This window comes from Mus caroli, unplaced genomic scaffold (assembly GCF_978045245.1).
Source record: "Mus caroli unplaced genomic scaffold, Mus_caroli_1 scaffold_9, whole genome shotgun sequence".
Taxonomy (NCBI): Eukaryota; Metazoa; Chordata; class Mammalia; order Rodentia; family Muridae; genus Mus; species Mus caroli.
The window spans coordinates 97,153,392-97,177,259 of NW_028227264.1; the positions used below are offsets into that span (position 1 = coordinate 97,153,392).

A 23,868-nucleotide genomic window follows, 5' to 3' on the forward strand; every position below is an offset into this window, starting at 1 on the left:
TCCATAGGAAGTCAAGTCCATTGTAGGTATACTCATAGCCCTCAGGGTTGACTACTATTGGTAGTATTGTAACTAGACGTATTGTCAAACTGTCCTCCAAACCCCTATGTCTACACTCATTGATTAGGACAGCTCTCAGCCTTAATCAAAGATGTTTCATTATAAAGTAGGAATGGATACAGAAAATGTGGTACATTTACACAATGGAGTACTACTAAGCTATTAAAAACAATGAATTTATGAAATTCTTAGGCAAATGGATGGAGCTAGAAAATGTCATTCTGAGTGAGGTAATCCAATCACAAAAGAACACACATGATTATGCACTCACTGATAAGTGGTTATTAGTCTAAAAGCTCAGAAAACCCAAGATACAATTCAGAGACAACATGAAGCTGAGGATGGCCTTGTCGGACATCAATGGGAGAAGGGGCCCTTTGTCCCGTGAAGGCTTGATGCACCAGAGTAGGGGAATTAGAGGGAACGGAGGCAAGTGGGAGAGGGTGGGTGGGTGGGAGTAAACCCTCATAGAAGCATGAAGAGGGGAATGGGAGAGGGAGTTTCTGGGGGGAAAATCAGGAATGGGGATAACATTTGAAATGTAAATTAATATCTAATCAAAATAAAGTACACAATAGTTAATACAGTGTCTTATTTGGGGTTTTCATTGTTGTGAAATGACACCATGACCAAGGTAACTCTTATATTGAGACAACTTTTAATTGGGACTGGCTTACAGGTTGAGAGGTTCAGTCCATTATCATTAAGGTAGGAACACTGCAAGATCCAGGCAGCCATGGCACTAGAGGAGCTAAGAGTTCTACATCTTCCAAAGGAATCCAGGAGCCGACTACTATCTACCAGCCAACTAGGAGGTGGGTCTCCACGCCTACCAACACAGTGAAACACTTCCTTCAACAAGGCTGTGTCTCCTAACAGTACAACTCCCTAGACCAAGCATATATATATATGTGTGTGTGTGTGTGTGTGTGTGTGAGAGAGAGAGAGAGAGAGAGAGAGAGAGAGAGAGAGAAAGAGAAAGAGAGAGAGAGAGATTGAGAGAGAGATTGAGAGAGAGGATTTATTGGAATGACTTACAGGCTGCAGTCTAGCGAATCCAATGGAAGGCCTAAAAATCGAGTAATTTCTCAGTTCATAAGGCTGGCTGTCTCATTTGATCTTTGGTGTACTCTGGAATTCTAAAGAAATAGGTTCTAAAGTCACTGAAGGAATGAACTTACTAGCAAGGTGGGGTAAATAGGCAAAGGGCAAAGGTGTCCTTCTTTTCTGTTCTTCTACAGGCTTCCAGAAGAAAGTGTGGCCCATTTAGATGTGGGTTGTCCAAACTCAGATGATCTGTAGTATAGCTGTGCCTTCCCAACTCAACATCAGGATGAAAGAAGTGTCTTTTCCTAGGTCATATGATCTGGACTAAAGGCGTGTCTTCCTGCTTTAAGATCCAGATGAGATTTAATTCTGTTTGTTGTTTTAGCTATAAAATATTATTTTTAAATGACATTTGGTTGAGCAAGCAAAATTTCTAAGTACAGAAAGTAACTCTTGAATTTATAAAGGTTTCCAAAGACAAGTTGAAGATTTCCTGGAGAAAGATTAGAACAGCAAAATGGGTAGAAGGAATTATTTATTACTGTTACATTTTTGGTTTTGTTTTTTGATTTTTTGTTTTGCTTTTGCAAAAGCCATCAATAAAATTATAGACAATATACAACAGAGTGTCAGAGTTTGTTTCCAATGAGAGAAATTCTGCCCTGTGTTCTGTTTTCAGGGCTTTTGCTTGTATTCAAACTAATACAGCAATGGGCAAAGACAAGTCAACAGGATGTCTTCTACTTCTGAAAATTCACATCATATAGCCACTCTTTAAATTAGTCTGGAAAATAAATCATGAAAATTAATTTGACTTACTTTAAGTTGAAGTCGAAGAGAGATGTCAGGAAGAGCTTCAGAATGCAGCATCAGATGCAAATGTGACAAACCTGAAGTTTTAAATGCAGAATTACTGATTTTGACAGAAATGGCCATTATCCTCTGTTTCAGAATTGTATAAAACAGTTAACAGTTCTATCTAGAAAATTTAAAGAATACATAAATGATTTCTTTCTGGCTGTGGAGAAAGGGGTGAAATCACCAAATATCAGTTCCCAGCTATGGTTTGTAGTGCTTGGGAGGAAGGGATCCTGATGTGTCAGGACATAGCTTGCAATGGAGCTGCCATCACATCAGTTTGGTTCTAGGAAGGGAGATACAGGGCACGGCTGATGCAATGACGGATATAGAATTATTTGGTGTTTGTGAAATGTTTAGCACTGCAATTCAACATAGCAACCTATTATGAATAGTTTATTTATATCTTATGTATATTCCCAATGTAATAAATTAATAAAATTCAAATCACTGAGGGCCACATAGTGTTGTGAGCTTTACAATTTAGTGTTCTGTAAATAATATATATGCTTGGTAAAATTCAAACATGGAGGACAATCTCCACTTGGGAACAACAACAGTTTTATTCTTCAGTTCTATCCCACTCTGAAAATCTAAAATCAGCTTTAAATACTTAAAGTAAATGTTTACTTGTTTTATGTTGCTTTATTTTCTCTATATGTTTAGCAAAATTCTTTCACTGATTTTTTTTTCTTAATTTAGAAACTTTAAAGAAGTTACTTAAATTCTATTATGGAATGTCCTATAGCATACTTTTGATATGATATATGATACATTAATATGATATATATATATCAATCATATTAAATATACATTACCATTTTCCTCTATTAAAGGTGTGTACTAAGTGCATGTCTCTATTTTAGCTGTATCTTACTGTAATCCAGAGAGTATCTTCATGCTGGCAGAATCATATCTTTGGGTGTGATTCCTTGCCTGAGCAGCCATATTGCTGGCTTAAAATTCCTCTATAGGGAACCATGAAATTCTTCTGTAATAATAGGACTTGAGAGGCATATTCAACCATTGTGAGTCTCACCCTATGAATAACAAAGCAACAAATGTGTTTAGAAGCAAAGATTATAGACCCTACTAGCTAGCACCTCAATCATGACGTAGAGACACATATACTGTAAAAAGAAATCTTTTGTTTAATCAATTATTCAGATACTTTGTTAGGCGATGCAAAAAAAATCTGGATATGCAATTGTCTCACTTTCTTACAACATTTACTGTTAAATAAATGTATACAATTTTAAGTTGCATATGTATTTTCTTTCCTGATGGGCAGTCCAACCATTGATCTACCAACTATTGATGCTCATTTATTCTGTTAGTTTAGGATTTCATAAGTTTTTGCCATAATTTGATGGAATTAGTTGTTATAGCTTTAAGACAAAAACAGGTTTTTGAAAAGGATTTGGGTGCAAGACATCTTAGACAAGAAGAAACCTACCCTCCTCTGTAGATTTCAGCCCTTACTCATTAGACTTAAAAATACATAAAGACTTAGCAAGTGTCATTTCAGCTGGAAGTGAAATTAATGAGTGATGCGTTGTTTATATCACTTCATTGCTCACAAGATGGCACATTTATGGGGGAGGATCTCAGCAAATGAGCTTTAAAAAGAATGAGTGATCATCTCAATTCTCAGGAACACTAAATGACAAAGATCAATAATTTTTATGTTATTTGACAGAATCGTTTGGTTTTAAGAAATAATTTGAAGTGTTTGCTAAAAGATCTCAGCAGAATAGAATGAGAGCTGCCACATCAAAGCTCTGGCATCTGTAAAAATGCAGCTGTGACCAAGTTTACTGAGGGCAATGAATTAATACTTAGCTATTCTAAAATGAAGTTATGAAATTGAGAATGCTCACAAAAATATAATAAGCTCCTCGTCTTCTAAAATGACCTTTACAGATGCCATGCAAGTATGTGCCAATGAGCTTTGTAATTAAAAGCTACATAATTAGTTCTGTGACTCCATGCCAAAACTATGTTGCAATTCTGCTAAGTTTAAATTGTGCAGAGTGGTAAATGAAAATGATTATTCTAAAATCTTGTCCCATTTAGCATGTTCTCCTCTATACACATACAGAACACACACACACACACACACACACACACACACACAGATGGGGGGAGGGAGGGGGTAGAGAGAGAGAGAGAGAGAGAGAGAGAGAGAGAGAGAGAGAGGAAGAGAGAGAGAGAGAAAAGCAGCTCAAATCTGGAAAGAATTATGTCATCTCTTTATTGGCAAACACAAAGGAAAAGTTCGCAAGAAAAATTGCTTTACATTTAATTTCTCATATTTCATGCATGCATGCAAGGGAAAGTTGGCAATTTTCTTCTATGTATCATTTGTTACAATCCTAAGATTGCTTAGTCTACAATACTGTAAAGATGTCCAAATGTTCTTTCTCATCTGCCTTACTAAATGACAAGGAGTTTGATTCCAGATGGAATATATTAAATAATATCATCTATCAAAAGTTACATAACTCCCAGAACATAAAACTTTTTGGTAAAACAAAGGAAAAACAGTTCTGGGGTTCCCACTTTACTCTACCCGCCCTTTCCTTTACTTACAGTGATGATGATTAGTTTCTAGAATAATATCTAGCAGTATTCTTGAAAATCAATAAAGATTCAGAAATAGCTATTCTCCTTTTCTAAATGAGAAGTGTACCCCTCTTACACTGCTTAAGCAAACATTTATTGGGCTGTGAAATTTCCAGGGAAGTGTGGAAGAATATGAAATATCTATATACAAGTATAGCCAGCATATCAGAGACAGTCATGAAATGAATTCATCTATTCTGAAATAAATAGAAATGTCAAGTTTTATTCTTTGTCTGTATTAAACAGAACAGGGTAACTTCTAGAATAAGAAATCTGAACCAAGAAAGCAGTTCTATCTGTTTCTAAACTGTTAGGCAAGCAGATATTCTAGTCTTTAAGGTTATAGGGAAGACCAAGAAGAAAAAAATGCAGTTAGACAGCACATCTGCTTTCAATCACTGAGGGTGAATCACGGGGTATTTGAATAGCATTTATTGTATTCATGCGACCTGGAGAAATTATGATAACCTAAACAGCAGGTGTTATGACTTCAGAATAAGTCAATGAAAATGTCCTACACACTGCCTCTTTCTTGCTTAATCCAGGAAGAAGCCTTGTGATCTCACAGTGGTTGGTGAAAAGTTAGATGACTTTTAGCCACTCAATTGACTTTATGTAGGATTCCTGGCCATCTCCAGATTAAGTTTGGTCAGTCTAAAAAACTCGAGATTAAAATACATTCTAATGCAGGAATAGATTACTGCTGATAATAAACTTCATCCTAAAAGACAGAGACAAAGAGGCACTGCCCAATTTCCCCTTTGCTGCTACTTCTACTATCCATACAAGAGATTTTGAGATAAGCATTTGGGAGTGAACGTCTCTTAGATGTTACACTAGTAAGGAATTAAAAAAAAAAAGACCTGAGGTAGAAAAGTCAATAAAAGATATTTTCATGAACAACAGAAAATTCATGGGGATGAGACCATTCCTGGACTCTTGGAGACTACATGGCACAAAATATGAAAATTCCATTCTAAGAGGAAAGCTGTTTCTTTATTCAAAGCTCTTTCCAGTCTGACTGTTTTTTTTTTCTCCTCTGTAAAATGGATAGCTGGATATTCCTAGATTGACAGCAACTGAAAACTTTCATAGAGTTTGAAAAATAACCATGTTAACATATGGACAGGGCTGTGGAGACATCTCAGTGGTGGAGCATGCATCTAATATGACGATGCTGGCTTGGGAAGACATTTGCAACAGTGAAAACATAATAGGGGATTAAGATGCAGGTCAGTAACACATGGCTTGCCTGACATATGTATGGCAGTGTGAGTTACCACCAGTTCTTATTCACAGAACTGCAAAGCAGAGAACAGAATTGCTTGTGTAGATATTACCTAATCCTGACCCTGTTGGGTGAGAGCAAAGGGGACCAGTTTTTTCCTCCACCCTGAGATTGCTATCTGAAAAAGAATAAATTTTCACCATCAAAAGCATCTCATTTTCCAATTCTGAACTCTAGGGGTACTTAAAGAAATATACTTTGTGTTACAATAAACTTGCTTGTTCTCCCTTCTTCATCAGAACCCCAAAACTCTCTTATGGCAATTTAACCTTTTTCAATAAAAACAATGCTACAAAACCATCTGTAAAATGAATAATTAGCAAGCCTAAACACATTCTCTCCACAGGAGAAATTCAAGTATCTGTTAAGGTAACTGGGAAAAACTGACAAATCTGCATCATCCTGTATAAGGTATCAGCCACATTTCCTCAGCATTTGGAAAGAAGTTTGTCAGTGTTTTAATTTTGAATTTTGAGGAAGGAGAAAAATGGGACAGAATGGCACCATGTGTAAGTAATAAAAATTCAATCTCAGACAAACCAGCTCCTCCCATAGCCCTCGCGATAAAAACCACTTTCCAGACTCTTCTGCAATTGATGCCAGATGTTAATCACGGAAGCAGAAGATAAAGAAGTTATGTTGTGAGAAATCTCCATTTTAAAGAGTAGGAAGTTAATTTATGAAGAAAAAAAAGGAGGGGAGGATGGAGCGCATCTGGTTAGGCTATCAGCCTTTGGTGACACAATAAATCATTTTTCCACAGATATTTGTGTTTTATATAGTCAAAATCTCCTCTTCAGGTTAAAACACATACTTCTGACGAGTAAAGTCTTGGACAGTTTGAGGTCAGCAGGCATATGACCAAAACAAACTGCTATTTTAAGAGGTTTTTGAGAGCTTTTATTTTTTGCATATTTAATTATCTTTAGATGATCCTAATCACATCTGCCACCTGTAGTTATAGCTCTGAATCCAGTCTTCTCTCAGAACTGAATCTACCTGCCACAGCTTTCTTAGGAGCACCCTGTCCCAACTGTTATTTTAGAACCAAAACCTCAGCATGCCTCAATTAATCTTCTCTTCCCTAAAATTTCTTTACTTGATCTGTCTTTCCACTTACAATGTGCTCTTTATTGTTGAGTAAAAATAAATTCTCTTTATTTAAAAATCGATTTTTTCATACAGTATGTGTTGACCACCATTTCCCCTCTCCCAATTCCTCTCCAAGCACCCAAATCCACACCCTTTATTTCTCTCTTTTTCATTAGAATACAAGCAAGCCTCTAAAAAATAAGATAAAATAAGGTAGACACTGACAAAGCAGTTTGAAGCTAAGTGGTTACATAAATGCCAAGGACGTCCTAAAGGAGGCATTTCAGAGAGTTTTGGGTTTGACTTTTGAAGGTTGTGGGAAATGACAGAGTCTCATTCATTGTGAAAAAAATCTGAGGTTACCATGAGAGTTCTGAATTCCCCTCCATGTTGCTTTTTCCTTTCCTTCCCTCTCTCCTTCCCTTCTCTCTGTTGTCTCTGTTGCCTCTTTGTCTCCCTCCCTCCCTTCTTCCTCCTCACCTCTCCATCCCTCCTTTCCCCCCACTCTCTCTCCCTCCTTCCTTCCCTCCCTTCTTCCCCCCTCCATGTTATGAATCAGAATGAAACAGATAGCCTTCTAGTCACATTTCATTTCACATTAGAGATCTAGGTGGAAGAGAATAAACATTGCAAGGGACCCAAGACAATAACAGCAAAGAAGTCTCTGACTTTAGCAGATGAGACATTTTAGGTCACATCTCTGCACTGATATTCAGCCTGTGTAACGAAAGGAGGGACAGTAACCAATTTTTACTGGGCAACGTCTAGCAAGTTATTCATAGTTAAGTTATTCTATTTCAGCAAACTCGTGGGAAGTCTTACTGGTTTAAAATAAAAGCAAAAGAAACCAATTCTAGTTCCTAGTTTCCAACAGAGAGTAAAAGAATAGTTTTGCTGTGGTCCAGACTTTCATGGGCATCTTATAACTTGTTAGTTATACTGCCTTAATTTGCAACCTTCAGTTGAACTCTAAACTGGCAATGTGGAAGTGCATTGAAACAAACAGCTATACATGATAACACTGCCAATAATACTCTGATGAGATTTCTTCTTGTAATATAATTGTCAAATCTAGTTAAATATCTATTACTTCCAACAAAGAAAGTTACTGTTTAGTGATCACAAGCTTATCACTGTGTTTTCTCAATTTCTATCTAAATTAGCAATATCTTAATATTAATAGAATGACAAATAGAATAATATAGTTGTTAATTTATGTAATAAAGTTATTACATAATTTTGCAATTATGGCAATATGCTTGATAAGGCTGAATATTTAATCTGATCAAAAGAGTAATATGAATCTACAATTAGTTTTTTGACTGAGTTTTCAAAAAATTAAAATGAAAACCTGCCTTCTTGTAGGCTTTGTTTCATTTGGTTTTTTGGTGCTGTCTTATTTTTTCTTTTGGTGTTGTTTTATTTTGTTTTCTTCATTTGGAGTTTTGTTGTTGTTGTTGTATTAGTTTCTTTTTTTTGAGAAAGAAATTAAAGTTAGGTGGTTAGAAAGGGGAGAGGTTGCAGAAGGGGTTTGGAGAGGGGAAGAATACAATCAGAGAATATTTAAATTTAGTTTTAAAACAGTAAACATATAATGAAAAAGAAAATATATAATTTCTTAAGTATGTGTATGTCCATATACATATACAAAGAGTTTAAGTGGTGTTTTACGATAGTGGGACTAAACTGCTTGAATTTAAAAAACACAGACTAGCATGTTAAAAATCAGAGGTCGGAAGCATTACCTTTTGGAGTTGTAGCATAATAGGGCTCCATAGACCTTACCAAACATCATTAGCTATTGCCTTGACTACCCTTCAGAACTTGATAGTAAACTCCTGCTGCTGAAGGTACCACATGCTTTAGCCATAGATCACACAGAAATAAAGTTGGTGTCCACTCAGAAGCTTCATCTCTATTGGCTAGAATTCATAGTGCTATGGTTTGAGGGAAAATGTTGTGAACTCTGTGAGTTGCTATTATATCCAGACTGGCAAGACATGTTCATTGGCACAAGAGTGGCACAAATGTCATAGAATAGCCATTCACTTTCTGACTGAATTTAAGTCCTATTCCACATAATGAAGCCCATACCTGGCACAGTTACATGAGCCAAGTACCTGTGATCGTAGTCTGTAGTGGAGAAATGACTACCACTACTCTTCTAAATGGCCATAGCATTAAACCAACTAACTCCCAGTGACTTATTATACCTATAAAGTAGTGAGTCTCTCAACCCTAGTTAGAGAAGCGTGTTTTTGTAGTATATGCTATTTAACACAGAGACCCACAACTTTGCAAGGCATGAAGAATAAGAAAGTTAGGAATGCTCAGTCATAAATGGGACATCTACAATACACCATCTCCCAAAAAGCCCAGGGAATGTTGTGGAAGAAAGTTTATAAAAGCCAGAGGTGATAGATGATTAGCAAGGATTTTCCAGACACAGCTAGAAACTTTCCTGTTTGAACTCACAACATGATGACACACACAAGATCTGCACATGTTTAAGCCAGTCAAAATCTCAGCATGGATAGCTTAGGAGAGTACGAAATTCCTTTCCTACCAAAGGACTTATTGGGAATGGATAGATGCTGGGTTAGGGTGTTAATTTACCTTTTGATGTGGCTTTTGGTAGGTAGACCATTCACTAGGGTAAGGCCACACATCCACAAGTATAAGGGAAGCACGAAACATATTAGTTTGGGGGATGAAAGAGAAAACATTGACACAAGTTGCATGAATAAAGAAGAGGTATTGGGATGCGGTAAAAAGGGCATGAATATGATCAAAATAAACTGTATGAAATTCTCAAAGGATTAATGAAAATGAAATCAAGATATTATGAATCTTATAGTAGCTAAAGTTTAATTGCTTCAATCCATAACCTGACTGTAATTATTTGCATAAAATGAAAGGATTCTAGAGTTGTAAATATTTATTGATTGATAAACTAACTGTTACTCAAATGCTGTCTCTGTTACTAGTTCTACAAACCACAGTCTACTTAGGAATGGATTTAGAAATTCAAAATTTACTTCTCAGAGCAAAATATGTTAATACTTTTGTCAAACAATTAACATTTATTAAATGCATCAATATTTTGAGCATAGATTTGCATAGCACAGCAGAAGAGTAATGCATAGATAAAGTAATTAGAAATAGCAACATGCTTAATTATCTGTTCTATTAAGAAAATTTAATTACAAAATTTAATCTTAACTCATAAAATTAAGTTTGTGCCCACAAATATTTACAGTATGTTGAAGTATACATGATTGGCTATCAAGTCACAGCAAACAAGTTCTTCTAAAATAAAATGTCCTTTTCCTATCTATCTCTAAATCTTGACAGAGTCATCTTTGACATGAGAATGCTAAACTTAATATTTAATAATCCTAAAGGTTTCCTAATAAATCTAAAAGGAAATTCTATTTCTTCAAGTTGGATTCTTCAAACATTCTTCTCTGTAAAAGATATGGCAGATGGACCTACCTATTACAAACACTTGTACAAACACAGTCTTTTCCTAAAATTCATAAAGGCTTGCACTTCCCATTCTTATCACACATGTCTGAGTTGATTCATCATCCTCAATTTAATGGAGCAATAGCAGCCAACATATCAAACTGTTGCTATAAACATTGCCCTTGGTACTTTTAATTTTGTACCATTCAAAAGTCTTAAAAATTAACAGTAGTAATATTTCTACCACTTGGCTTCTTAAATAGAAGACTTGGAAATTCCCCTTCTCAGCTTAACATATCAGCTCTTCCACAAAGGAGAAGTGAAAAACAAATACTGCATTGGCTGCCCAAATTCAGCTCAGAAGTTCCTCTACTGTCCAGGTAGTCTCAAAGGTCCCACTCAGGCTGACAGGTTTTCCACCTAGTTATGATCATCAGTGTATCTTGTTAATCTCTTTTCCTTATTTTACAATTTAAGAAAGATTATTTACAACACAAGTTGATTTGTCTAACAAATACACTTACATTGATTCTTATTCATATTTAGGAACAGAAAAGGGCTTTTGGGGAATTTGTAGCAAATTTTTTTATTGAATATTTTATTTATATTTCAAATGTTATGCCCTTTCCCAGTTTCCCCTCCACAAACTCACTATCTGGTCCCCCATCCCCTGCTCCTATGAGGGTGCTCCCGGGAATTTGTAGCAAAGTTTAATTAAAAACTTTCAAAAAATGAATGAGTGCATTACCACAAAACTGTGCACTGTTTATAGATCACTCTCTGCTGAGTTTAGGTATTCTTTTCTTTAGAATTTCCATGGGGATGAGATTAGCTGAATACCCAACAAATGGGAGAGAGAACCTGTAGAGACCATATTCAGCAGTTAGGCACAGCCCCCAACTGAGGGATTGGGGCCATCCACCCATCTCTAAACTTTTAACGCAGAATTGCTCCCGTCTAAAGAAAATACAGGGACAAAGAGTGGATCAGAGATGGAAGAAAAGGCCATTTAGAGACTTCCCCACCTGGGGATACATCCCACATGCAGACACCAAACCCAGATACTATTGCTGATGCCAAGAAGTGCTTGGTTACAGGACTCTGATATAGCTGTCTCCTGAGAGACTCTGCCAGAGCCTGGCCAATACAAATGCAGATGCTCACAGCCAACCATTGGACTGAGCCTGGGTCCCCATTGGAGGAATTAGGGTAAGAACTGAAGGAGCCGAAGGAGTTTGCAACCCCATAGGAAGAACGACAATATCAACCAACCAGACATGCCAGAGCTACCAGGGATTAAACCACCAACCAAACAGTACACATGGAGGGACCCATGGCTCCAGCTGCATGTGTAGCAGAGGGTGGCCTTATTTGGCATCAGTGGGAGGGCAGGCCCTTGGTCCTATAAAGGCTTCATGCCCCAGGGTATGAGAATGACAAGAACAGAGAGGTGGGAGTGTGTGGGTGGATGTTGGATGACCCTCATAAAAGCGGGGTGGGGAGGTGGAGTAAGGGGTTTGCAGAGAGGAAACCATGAAAGAGGGATAACATTTGAAATGTAAATAAATTAATAACCAAAAAGAAAAAAAGATAAAATAGAATTGAATCATAATGCTTCTCTGTATAGTGTCAGAACTTTTGGCTTTGGATCTTACCATATCTACAGATGCCTTTGACTGGGTTAATATCATGTGACATCCATGTGATTAATTTTAAACATTATCTTATGTTTATGTCTCTGTTTACACACTGCACTAACAAAATCATGAGCATTTGGTATAATTTCCTCATCTAAACAAATATGTTATGAAAATACCACAATTGCTCCCATACTGCAAACATGCAAAACTACATTTTCTGGCTTACAGTTCAGCTATGGTATCTTCTATGACGAGTCAGCAGAGTCTGACATAAGTCAATGGCTACAGAAGTTTCCAGAGCATATTTCAATCTATTGATGTGTACATTCTATTCACTGTTTAGTTGCTCTCACCTTCTTTTGACTTATAAAATAGAAATTGCAAGATAAAGATATTTGTTGTTGCTGTTGTTTTTAGAGCTTCTCAGATATTTGTTTTGATAGGTAATAGAAGAATTCTTAAATCCTCCAACTCGGTTGACAAGTCAGAGTGTCCTTTTATGGAGTCAATTATATGTTAATTCTCAAATCATCCACTCCTCTCTGCCCCTGCTTTGACTACAGTATCTTTTTAAGTTGCACGCAGTGCATATTCAGTATACAGTCTATATTTTGGTGCTTTCACGTTTTGCAAACTCTTGACAAATCACATTACATTTGGTTGTCTTGCTCTTCCATGCACAACTATGTGCCTCAAGTTGGAGACAAATACTAATTTTTCAAATACTTAAATTCTTTAAGTGTTTCACTTGTCTCATTTTTCAAGCATGTATAACAAGATGGCTTTCCTTATGGTGAGTCAAATGGTACTTGTGGCAATTGTATTAGTCAGGTGTATCTCAATAAGTAGATCAATAATCTGATGGAATTTATTAGACTGGCTATTAGGACCAGAAACTCTGTAGTTCCATAAAAACTATTCAAAGGCTGGAAACTAAATTATATGCTTAATCCAGAGGATGGAAGCCTCAGAATATCTGGGGGCAAAGATGATCCCTAGCCCATGGTTCTGGGCTTAAATGTTCCATGGAGACACCAGTGTGAGTTCATATTCAATGGCTGAAAAGATTGAAATCTTATTAAATGATAGTGGCAGAAAAAAAAAGCACGCATGCAGTCAAAGATAATAATAATTGGATCTTATCTTTCCAGTTTTCAGCTTTTCAGTTTTCAGAGTGGCTCTTCCCTCTTAGTTCTGTGGTCTGGAGGCCAGAAACATACACAGACATAGTCTGAAGTGAGTTTTACCAGTTTTCAAGTTGTCATTTGATTTTATCATGTAGACAGCAAAGATGAACTATCACATTATTCAAAAATTTAGAAAACCTTTGACCAATAAGATCTCATTCGGTAAATATTAACTATTGTCATCTTAGACTGACTGCCTCATTCATCTTTAAAATATTTTCATAGGAATATACCAATCCACTAATTGTTGAGCTCAGTAAATGACTAATGATGTGACTGAAATTCTCTGGCATAAAACTCTCCAAAGTAGCATTATTTAGTTTTTAAGTATCCATGAGAAATATTGGTACTTTTATTCATTGGCCAGCCATAAAGGTCTTAGCACTTTTTTTGTAAGTTGTTTAAAAACATTGTACCCATTTAATTCATTTTTACTTTATATTTATTTGGGTTGCATGCATGTGCATATGTGTGTGCATGTATGCAGCTCTGGGTAATGAGGTGCATCTGTGCACACGTGCATGAGGGTGTGTGTGTGTGTGTGTGTGTGTGCGTGTGTGTGTGCGTGTGCGTGTCTGTGTGTGTTGGTACATGTGGAGGTCAGAGAAAAAGCTACAGGAGTAAACTATCACCTTCTATCATTTCAGCTTCAGGTTTCTAGAGCCATTTTTGAAAGATTTGACAGTGAGGGCTATTAGCTGCTGATATATCTTCCCAACCTGTCTTTTTCAAATACTGAATTAAATTTTCATGCTAGTGTTCATTTTTATTTTCTATTTTATTATACTAAATTTAATTTTATAACCTCATTATCTTTTCATTATTTTTGTTGATTTTCCTTTCTTATTCTTAGAAGCCTTAAATTGAGTTTTAAATCATGTTAAATTTATCATGCCTTCAGATTAAATATTCATTCTACTAATTAACCTCTATGACTAAGTTTTTATCCAAAGTACTTGGAAATGCATTGATATTGATTTGAATGAAAATGGCTTTCTACTTTCTTCCAATATTTTTGTTGATCTCTGAGTTACTTAGGAAAACATTTCTTAATTTTGATGGAATCTGTCATTTCTTTATATTTGTTTCATCTTCTAGCTTAATGGAATTGCTGATACGCATTTTTTTTTTTAGGGAAAATGGTCTTATTATATTTTTCAGGTTTTATTTTTTGATTGATTTGTTGGGTATTTTTTTTCTTGCCTGCAGTATAAATACAACAAAAGTTGTATTTAAGGTTTCTGTTTTTAACTCTGATAACTTTTGGATACGCGTTCTCTTTTGTGTGTTTATTCCAGGAGATAGAATAGGCTAGGCAACGGATGGACCTGGAGGGCATCATCCTGAGTGAGGTAATCCAGTCACAAAAGAACTCACACAATATGCACTCAATGATAAGTGGATATTAGCCCAGAAACTTAGAATACCCAAGATATAAGATACAATTTGCTAAACACATGAAACTCAAGAAGAACAAAGACCAAAGTGTGGACACTTTGCCCCTTCTTAGAATTGGGAACAAAACACCCATGGAAGGAGTTACAGAGACACAGTTTGGAGCTGAGAAGAAAGGATGGACCATCTAGAGACTGCCATATCCGGGGATCAATCCCATAATCAGCCTCCAAATGCTGACACCATTGCATACACTAGCAAGATTTTGCTGAAAGGACCCAGATAGAGCTGTCTCTTGTGAGACTATGCCAGGTACTAGCAAACACAGAAGTGGATGCTCACAGTCAGCTATTGGATGGATCACAGGGCCCCCCAATGGAGGAGCTGGAGAAAGTACCCAAGGAGCTAAAGGGATCTGCAACCCTATAGGTGGAACAACATGATGAACTAACCAGTACCCCAGAGCTCTTGACTCTAGCTGCATATGTATCAAAAGATGGCCTAGTCGGCCATCACTGGAAAGATAGGTCCATTGGTCGTGCAAACTTTATCTGCCTCAGTACAGGGGAACGCCAGGGCCAAGAAGTGGGAGTGGGTGGGTAGGGGAGTGGATGGGGGACTTTTGGGATAGCATTGGAAATGTAAATGAAATAAATACGTAATAAAAAATAAAATAAAATAGGTTTGGATATTCTTGGCCATCTCAGAGTTACTCGATACTGTAGTTGGCTTTGATTCAGCACGACTTTCATATCTAATGTTTGTATAAAAGCTTAATTTTTGAAGAAAAATTTTCCAAAGAATAAGCCAGTGTTATATTCCAAGTTGGTGGGAAATGCTTTTATGAACTAAGTTGGCATTTGTGAGAAGCTTATTAGATCTTACTTCCCCAGGAATATCGAGCTCAGAACCTGGCAGGTAGAGCATAGCCACGTGCAGAGTATCTCCTTGGGAAAAATGCACAGTTATGGTTTTCTATATGATTGTTCACTCATATGTCCCTCTCTGTCTTGCTTTTCTCAAAATTAAATCGCACTGAATAAAGATCTCCTCATTCGCCCATTCACAACCCTTGCGTCAGTTGATTTTAGTCTGAGGATCATGTGACCTCCTTACAGGTCTGTGCCTTTTATGGTTTTTTGTTTGGTTTTATGGGAGTCCACACTACAAGCCGCTTTCTTCTACACAGTACATTTAAGCTCCTTGGAAATTTTATTTTCCTTTCCCACTTAACACTCCTTGTATAGTTTTATAGAGTGGGTGCTCATCCTTTCTGTCACCTCCAAATAAACTATGCAGAAGAATGTGAGATAATGCTTATAGTTAGCATGAGTAAAATAAAAATGGGTCTATTTTACCTTACCAGTCTTATTTTTTAATAACGCACATGATAACTCAAAATTTAATTCTTTTTACCATAATTTGATAGTATATACAATGAAAATAGCAGTGTTTACTACCTCAAATATTTCTTTATTCCAACCACATAGGACTCCTGGTCTTTTAATTAGCAAACATTTATTGAAAGAAAAGATTAGAAATTAATATTTGTAAACTTTTCTGAAATCATTGAGAAATTTATGGAATGTAATATGATCACAGTTTTCTCCCACTTTCGATGAGCTCCTTCCAGATCTATTCCTATAACCTTCTCATTCTCTTCAACCATATCTATATCTATCTATATCTATATCTATATCTATATCCATATCTCCAACACCAACTTGTTCTGCACAAATACTCCAAGCAGTAAAGCCATCCTTTGAAAAATGGCACATTGGACAGGAGCAACACCCTTGAAACAACTCACTTTTCCTCTTCCAGAAATCATCAACTGACAGTAATTCCTCAGTTAAGAGTAGGAGCTTATAAGCCATTCTCAGCCAAGCTAGACTTTTGACTGGCTTAATCAGGTACAGGACTTGTGAAAGCAACCACAACCTCTGTGCATTCATCAGGGTAGTAGTCTTGTCATGTCCAGAAGATATTGTTTGTGGTTGTCCACCATAACTTGATAGTAAGACTCTACCTGTAAAGACACTATACACTTTGTCATTTAGAAATTAACTTGGTAATGAGAAGGAAGCAGCCTTCTGTTAGCTGTCTTTTAGAATATCAGAGGTTTATATGTATGCTATCAAGGTAAAGAATAATACATACATACATACATACATACATACATACATACATACATCATTGATAATCTTAGTCAACTGTGAACTCTATGAACTACAAAAATGACCTCACTCATGAAAAGACGTGTAATAGTGGCACAACTGCTACAATAGAAGATCTATTCCACAGGAGGAAGCACACACACACACACACACACACACACACACACACACACAGGGCTCACAACCCAAGGCTGGAATTTTCCATGCCCCTCGGGTGGACAGACCATTAATATTTTGCTATATGGAGATGGTATAAAGCTGACCTCCAAATTCACATCTTGCTATCAGCTTATCAGTGCCACTCTCAGACCTTATCAGAGAATTTTCTTTGTACAGTAGACAGTAATTAACACAGAAGTTCACTACTTACCAAACTGCAGAGAATAAGAGTTTGTTGCAAGCACAGACACAAGAGTGATCTCTATAGCACATTACATGATCTTAAGGCTCAAGATGGGTGGGAAGCTTGCAATAGGCAGAGATGAGGGAAGAAAAAGAGAGAAGTAGCTACCTAAACCCTCTATTTTCCACTCAGCACAGCTAGCTGGACATTCTTGTTATCAAAAGAATAATAAAAATCAAATCAGTGTGTGCCAGCAAAATCAAAATACACCCCATATTTCCAACTAGATAATTTTTGCTAAGTCTGAAATTCTACAGTAGATTTCTTTATTATTGCAAACAGAATGTGGTATTCACAAAGTAGTCCATATTATAAGAAGAAGGTGGTACAAAATTCTATCCTCTGCCTGCACTGTATACAGCCAAAATAACACCTAAAATAATATCTAAAATAGTTTTCAAATAATAATAAAGTTAATAAAACTTCCAAACTTTTATTTCAAAGTACCTTATATAAATTATATAAAGTACCTTATAGTAATTATGAAACTTCTTTATATTACCCAAGTACATTTCCCATTAATGATCATGGCAGGAATACATATCTTTAAAACATTATATCTGAAATTACAGAAACATAAAATTAGGAGAAAGCAAACAGTAGCAACTTTCAAAACTCTGCTGAACGTCACCTTCTGATGCCAAGAGCAGGAGACCATTAATCACTGAAGCAAAGACAGAGTGAACGTTTGGAGGATCTTGTGGGCTCCAAATCAAAAGCCTATTCATATATGCCTAGGAAAGCCAAGGTACAAGTATATCATTCTGTAAATAAGTCCACGAATTAATTTATTTTAATTTGGGCCAAGTGAGTTAAACAAGTTAGACAAGCATAAAGCAACCTCAGCCAGAAGAAGACTCGCTATGAATAATGATAAATCTCACAGTGAGGCGTACAGGAGCCAGAAATTAAGACTGTCAACATAACAGGCTTGTGTAGACCTTATTACATATAAGGCAGAGAAGATTTTTATTAAGTAGCCCATAAATGTGTTATGTATAGTTTTCTTGCTCTAGTAAAAGCATCTATTGATTTTAAATGTTTTCTTCAGTAAAATATATTTACTAAAGGAGACAAAATTTATTGAGTTTATATATAATGTGCATAGTGTGTAGTTACCTCAATGGTGACTGAAGGAATCCAATCCACACTAGAAGACATTCATACAAGTGTTTGACAGGATAGATTTACTAAGAAAAATCTCATCAAGACATGCTCTATTTTGAAGCAAGCATAGCAAGTAGAGCATATATTCTTACTAGTCAATGGAAAACTCTAAAGGATTCAGGCCCCAAACATACAACCAAGGAAAAACATCAAGAAAAATCAGACAAATAAGTAAATAAAAAATATCATCCCATGTCACTGGTATAAAAGAGGAGAGCTGGAAATTTAGACTTCAGGTTTTGTTTTGTTTTGTTTTGTTTTGTTTTGTTTTGTTTTGTTTTTACAGAAAACCTATGTTGGTAGTGCAGAGGTTCAGGCAATATATTCCACCACACCACACCACACCACAGCACACATTTCCCTTGTCCCAGTAGTGTCTGTGTTATGAAACATTCATTAATGTAAACAGCCAGTGTTAATACATCATCATTAGCTAAGGTTCGTAGATAACTTTTATTAGTCTTCTAGTTTTATTATATGATTCTATGGGTTTTAACAAATATGTAGGGCTGTAGATAACCCCTTTTCTATTTCTGCAGGCTACCAAACAGCTTTGCTGTTTCTGAAATACCTGTGTTTGCCTGCAGTATTTTATCTTCATTTAGCCTGTGTCAAGTTGACATGAAAACATTTAGCACAGTATCTAAGGTCAACTATTACTAATGGGACAAAGTGAATGGTCTGAACAGAGTAAGTTTCATCCTGAAGCATTTACTTATGTGGGCTTGGGGAACAGTTGAATAGTAATTATTTTATAAGATTGTTGTGAAGATTAAGTTGAACATTAGAACCTTTTAATTTATGTTCAAGCAAACAAGACTGTGCATTGAGATATATACTAAATGTATATATTTTGAGCTAGTATTTCTGGTAATGAATGCTGTTTTTCATTAGTTCCTTCAACTCAGATAATTTCTTTTTTACATTTCAGGTAAGTGGAGTCAAATGTTTTAAATAAAATTGCACACAGTATTCTATAATAGCTTATAAAATTAATCTATTGGCATTATGTATCTTTTCTGGAGATATACAAACATAGTTGTGCTTTCAGTGATCAATATGTGTTTTTTTAATTTTTGCAGAATATTTATAGCCACTGAAACTTGTGATAAAAATATATAATTCATACTAAAACAATATACTAAATACTATATACTTAGTATATAATATTTAACACTAAAGTATTATAATAATATTTTAAACTATTATAGCAATAGTATAAATAATATATTAAACTAAAAGAGTATAAAATATAGTATTATAATAATAAAAACAATATAGTAAAACTAAACTTTTAAAGAAAGACTTTGTTTTGTGTGTATGTATGTATGTATGTGTGTGTGTGTGTGTGTGTGTGTGTGTTTGTCTGAGTGTATATATGAGCACTTGCATGCAGGTGTCAAATGGATCTAGAACAGGGTGACAGATCCCCTGGAAGTGTGTTACCAGAGCTTGAGAGCTGACCAGCAAAGGTGCTGATAACAAAGTTAGGCCCCTTTTAAAAAGCAAGCAACAAGCATTCTCAGACTCTTCAGTGATCTTTTAAAAGAATTACAACTAAAGAAGATATGATGAGGAACAATTTGAATCAAATTTCAATAATTAAGTGAGCATTAATGGTGTCTGAAGACAGTAGCTTCTATTTATTTTATCTATTTATCTATGTATCTATTAATGTATCTCTGTATTTCTCTCTGTGTATATGTATGTATGTATGTATGTATGTATGTATGTATGTATGTATCTATCTATCTATCTATCTATCTATCTATCTATCTATCTATCTATCTACTTATTTGCCAAGCTAAGTATTGAGTCCAGGCTTTGTATATACTGTACAAGCATTGTACTGCTGAGTCATTTATCCAGACTTTTTAATTTTTATTATGAGATAAGGTCTTATTAAATTTAGTTGTGCTCCTTTTGTAGCACAGGCTATCCTCAAATATCTGATCTGTCTGCTTCACCCTTCCAACAGACCATGATTACAGGTGTGTGACACTCCTTCTTACTTCTTATTTTAATGATTAATTGATCATGAGAAATTTGAATAATTATATGAAAAATTCAATGTGTCATAAGCTAAACACAAAGCAGAATACTGTAAACACTACACACCACCCATTACTCTTGGCATCTTGCATCCAGTTCACTTAGAAGACAGATAAGAATCATCACTTTAGAGAAAGAAGCTTGAAATCAGCCAAAAACGCTTTCAGAATGTGTCTCTGCTGAGATTCAATGACTTGTATTATTCAGAATTCTTTCCTTCTTTTTATGAGTCTCTAATGATTATCATCTCAATTTCTCTTTCAGGCCACCAAAGATTTAAGGGACGAATTTTGGGTCAATGTCTAACTTAATTCATTAGGTTATTGGATAATGGGTATTCATCAAATTCCTGTTGTCTCTTTTTGGCTGGAAATATACCAACCAAAGGACATTATTTAAACAATGTTTTTAAGGACATAGCTTTGCATAAAAGGGACTATATTAACTAATAATTTGCATGATAAAGAAATGTTATTTTAATTATTATTAGAAAGATTTCTTAACTTGAATGGAATGAACAGACACTGTGGAACTTGGGTTTCATTAGAACAGAGCATGATGTGAAATGAGTAGCCAGTAATTATATGTAATTCTCTCTCTCTCTCTCTCTCTCTCTCTCTCTCTCTCTCTCTCTCTCTCTCTCTCTCTCTCTCAAACTATTCTTTTAAAAAACTTTTTAATTGACAGGAATTGGCAGGTTTGATAGTGACTAGTAACTAGGAAAACATTTTGATAATGTGTCTCTTCCTTTAATGACTTAAAACCAAAAGATAAGAAATATGGAATAGGTATTGCCATCTCCTCCACTTTCAAGCTTAAGGAAAACAAAAGCCCTAGGAAGAGTAACACCCTTTCTCAGTTAGTACAGTGAAGCCCCCTGTCCTGGGCCAGTTTGATGTCTTGTGTTCTAAAAATTTTTTTTTGAAGTGACATGCCACACAGTGGATTATTATTTGGACATAAAAAGATGAACAGTATTGATAGATCATTCATAAAAGACCATATTGACAGTCTTATTTACACAAAAATGCCAGAAATGGCAGACCTACAGCCTGAAAGTAGGCTAGTGGTTGCTCACAGCAGGAAGACACATTGGAAACACTAGAGCTTGACCACTAAGTGGTGCAGGATGCCAATGGGCAATGGGAAAATGCTCCAAAAGTGATTGCTGAGATACTATCCCAGGGACAGAGGTGAGCTGGTCACATGACCGTCTAGCTCACTTCCCTTTTGGTGCCTGTCATCTGCGGCTTTCACTATTTTGTATCTTTTTATGTGTGCACATGTTATCTCCTCTAAACTATGAATTTTCCAAGTCTAAGAGCTTAGCCCTCCGCCCCGCCTTGCCCTCCCCCCATTCATGTCCAGAGAGTATTGCAATGCAATGCCTTACATGTGGTAACACTTAGTCAATATTTGCTTTTTAATTGTTCAGAATCATGAAATCTTTTACTGGCTGACTTGTAGTGTGTTGAAAGCTGATGTTTCATTTATGTGTTTATGGGTTTGTGGTGAGTGTGTGTGTGTGTGTGTGTGTTTGTGTGCACATACATGGGCTATGGTGCCTGTGGAGGCTGGAAGACAACCAAAAGAAAAACTAAATGGTAGCGAAATTCAAGTGTCTCAGCACTGGTCCATGCCATATTTTTCAATACTTACCAGTAGACAGATTTATCAGCAAAGAAAAGTAGAGCCTACGTCAAGAAACTCATACGCAACAGCTTGGAAAGCATCTTTGAATGGCATTTTGGTTAGCCTCAACAAAATTAGCAAAAAACTAATTAAAACAACATAGAAACTAATTAATCTATGAGCTTTTTGAAGAACTAGATAATTGTCATCAGTGCCAATAGTACTGCAACGATTAGAATAACCTAAAGAAATCTTGACACTTATTAATTGATGATTTATTTAATTAATTAAAAGAACAATGGCGGATGGCGAAGCTAGGGAGAGAGCTCAGTTGCTAAAGTATCTGCCAGTCAAATGTAAAGACATGTTCAAGAGATCCCTGCTACCAATAGAAAAAGATGAGGGTGGTGGATGCATGAGTTTGTAACCCCATCTCTGGTGAAAGAGACAGACAGAGCAGCCTGACGTTAGTGGGTGAATAAGATTATCTGAATTGAGGAGCTTTAATTTCAAAGAGATATTCTTTCTCAAAAATTTAGATTGAGAGCAATAGAGGAAGATATATGATTTATGCATTCCCATAAACACACATTTACACATAAAAAAACCAAAATAAACACTGAGCATCAATTGTGGATTGAGAGCTCTCATAGACACTGAAAATGTAACTCTGACTAGTAAAGTTTATACTATTATAGGTTTTATATCATGTAGAAACTATAATTGGAAGGACAGAATGAAGCAGTAATGAGAACGGGCAGAGAATCTCAGAGGAAGCCTGCCCAAGCAACATGCATATAAGCAAAGGGGTTGTAAAATGAAGCAAGCAGTAATATAGAGCAGGATAAGAAGAACAAGTCTATTTTCATGGGCAGGAGTCAGGAAAGCCTCCTGGTGGTACCACTTAAGTAGATGCTTAGCAGTATATTAAAACTGATAGGAGAAGATACTAAGAAGAGACAAGTGAACAAATATGGACTGTAAGAAAATAAAGAAAGAATGAATGAAATCCCAAGCATTATGTGAAGAACACACATACAGATTCTTGCCTAGACAGAGAAGGGAAGGCAATGATTTATAATAAGTACAAGTGGGTCTTAGAGAAGAAAGCAAAACACTTGGTGTTTATCTCTTTTTTGGTAATGAGACAATGCATATAGAACAGTGGTTCACAACTTTCCTAATGCTGCAACCCTTTAATACAGTTCTTCTTGTGGTGACCATTAGCCATAAAATTTGTTTCAATGTTAATTCATAACTATATTTTTTTGCTACTGTAAAAAATCATAATATAAATATCTCTCTTTTCTGATGATTTTAGGCGAACCTGTGAAAGGATTATTTGAACCCCCAAAGGAATCAAGAACCATAGGATGAGAATCACTGGTATAGGGATTATTGTGACAAAATGCATCTTATAAAAGAATCATCCTAAAACTACCATCTCTGAGTCAGCACTGTCACTTACCTTTGTGGATTTAAATTTGAAACGACCATTGTTTTGTGTAATTTTCAGTAGAAATATCTGCCACGTCCTTTGATAGATGGAAGGAGAAGAAAAGAGATGTGTTTACCTCTAGAGCATTAAGGTAATTGTTTATCTAACATGAGTGTAAGAAGAAAAAGGAGGTAGGGAAAAGGTGGTGGAACCTATGGAATGCAGCTCTCAGAAGAAATGAGATGAGAGTGCATTTCAGAGTATTAGAGCATGAAGTGACCAGGGATGGCAGTTGGAAGATGACAGTTGGTAAGTGGATAGCAATGTGGTGGCCTTTCT

General features: G+C 35.9%; 1 protein-coding gene and 1 long non-coding RNA gene across 3 annotated transcripts in view; one reads left to right on the top strand and one right to left on the bottom strand.

Moving 5' to 3' along the window:
* Positions 1-1,932: 1,932 nt before the first annotated feature.
* LOC110303406 (uncharacterized) lies at positions 1,933-23,804 on the bottom strand. The gene is made up of 3 exons (XR_002378920.2): positions 23,560-23,804; positions 2,843-3,005; positions 1,933-1,997 (listed from the first exon to the last, which is right to left on the bottom strand). It is a non-coding gene; the product is annotated as an uncharacterized LOC110303406 (long non-coding RNA).
* Epyc (epiphycan) overlaps positions 23,790-23,868 on the top strand; it is a 36,209-nt gene continuing 36,130 nt past the window's right edge. The window contains exon 1 of one of the 2 annotated variants that reach the window (XM_021174501.2): positions 23,790-23,838. The gene's annotated coding sequence lies outside the window, so the exon portion shown is untranslated. The remainder of the gene's footprint in view (positions 23,839-23,868) is intronic. The other variant, XM_021174502.2, reaches the window with a different exon arrangement.